We start from the raw sequence: 1891 nt of genomic DNA on the forward strand, positions 1-1891 counted from the left end.
TCGCCGCTGTCATGAACAACGACAACTATGATCCGTCCCTGCAGCGAAATAGGAACAAAGATGAGATTTGATATAAGATTGCCTGAAGTATGACGTGCCCGAACGTGATCGGAAAGTTCTAACCAACGTTTATCTTTTATTAGACATTCTTGTCCTTGATATGACACTTATGTCTGTAGTAAGTATAGCATATTCCTCTAAGGTATCGAGTTTACAGAAACGACCATCGCAAACGAAATGCTCGTTTAAACGATCATGATGCTTGAAAGATCTGAAACACATCATATTTTATCTTTAATAAGGAACAGGAGGTACTACATCCGAGTCAAGGCAGGTACCTGTAATAAGTATAGAGTACTTAAGATGCTGCATTAGTTGTTTACTATACCCATAAGTTTGTGCTTCAAAATTCATTAACGTTATACCTGCCAGCAGAAAAACGCGTTAAACTTCAAGTCATGTGGAAGCCTATGATTTTCAGAACTGTCGTAATTAGCCCAAATGATACCATACATAAAAATCTACGTTTCTACGTTACCTCTGCAGCACCTCCCAGAAAGGTTGCCATTTTTGTCGCCGCCTCAGCGTCGCCATGGACCCAGGTGTCGAAAGCAACCTTGTCTACAACTTGTCCGGTCTGCTCATTCAAAATGAACACCTGATGCCCTCGCTTAACTGACATTATAAAAGAAATAGATGCTAAAAATTCTTCGTGTATTTCTGTTGATTTTTCATCGCTTGAAGGACAGTGTAATGCAATCGGGCCTTTTTCTGCGAGAAAATTTAAAATTTTCAGAACTTTAAAACTCGTGTGTTTCGATTAATCTATGTTGATTCAAAAGTATTGATAACACGGACGCTGTCCCAACGGCTGGAAAAGGAGAGATAAATCCTTTTGTCCAGGTGCTTTAATAGGAAACACAGCGTGTACAACAATAACCATGACGTCTACTCACGGCCTTCATCAATGTTGCTCTTCTGTCCGCCAACGACAATGTAGGTGAGATCTCTGGAATTGTAGGGGACATCCCGGAAACCCGGATCCTCCCATGCATACGACTGTGCCCTCACGGTGAAACCTTTTGCGACTGGGAAACAAGAATAATACTTCGTCAAAGGCACACGCATACCCATCCGGAACACACGTTTCGAACGTGTGTATTGTGTTGGTTGCGGTAAGGTATTGGTGGCAACCTCTTGGATAAAGCAGAACACGTTGCATTTTGGAACATATGCTGTGTGCTGTCGATTAACTTCTTTTTCTACTATATCAACATTCCAAATTGAAATTGACAGAATGGCTTCATTATATATCTAACATATGAAAACTTTTTTCATAGATTACTTAAAAGATTTGTTATTTTGGGGTTTTCTGCCATTTTCTACTAAAAATGTATATTTTTGGCTCCATTGCCGTTGTATTCAGAAACCAAATGACATGAAATTTGGTACAGAGATGCATTAGACATATGCCCACAGGGCTTATCAACACTTTATGCATACCTCACTTCAAAAATGAGTTATTTTCCGATATTTGGCCATTTTTGTCCACAAAATATTTTGGGCTTCCATGCCCTTGTATTGAAACCAAATGACCTGAATTTTGGTAAAGAGGTGTGCAGAGCTTATGTCCAAAGTACTCTATTTTCACACCTGGCATATGTTACTTAAAATTGTTGAATTTGGGGACTTTGATATTAATTTAAGACGTACAGGTAATGGACTATCACACTTTGGGGTTCACTGAAGGGTAAACTGTAAAAAGGTTAAGCACAAATAAGTTTTAAAAAGTTTTTCGAAACCCACAGCGCTCGCTGTCATTTTATAATGCACGGAATATCTGCATGGCAGACTGGCAGATGTGAAACGTCAATTATGCAGGCCTACCCAT

General features: G+C 39.4%; 1 protein-coding gene across 1 annotated transcript in view; it reads right to left on the reverse strand.

Annotated features, from left to right (window-relative positions):
* LOC118416885 (creatine kinase, flagellar-like) overlaps positions 1-1891 on the reverse strand; it is a 778750-nt gene that overhangs the window by 204384 nt on the left and 572475 nt on the right.

The sequence above is a fragment of the Branchiostoma floridae genome, chromosome 5 (assembly GCF_000003815.2).
Source record: "Branchiostoma floridae strain S238N-H82 chromosome 5, Bfl_VNyyK, whole genome shotgun sequence".
NCBI classification, from domain to species: Eukaryota; Metazoa; Chordata; class Leptocardii; order Amphioxiformes; family Branchiostomatidae; genus Branchiostoma; species Branchiostoma floridae.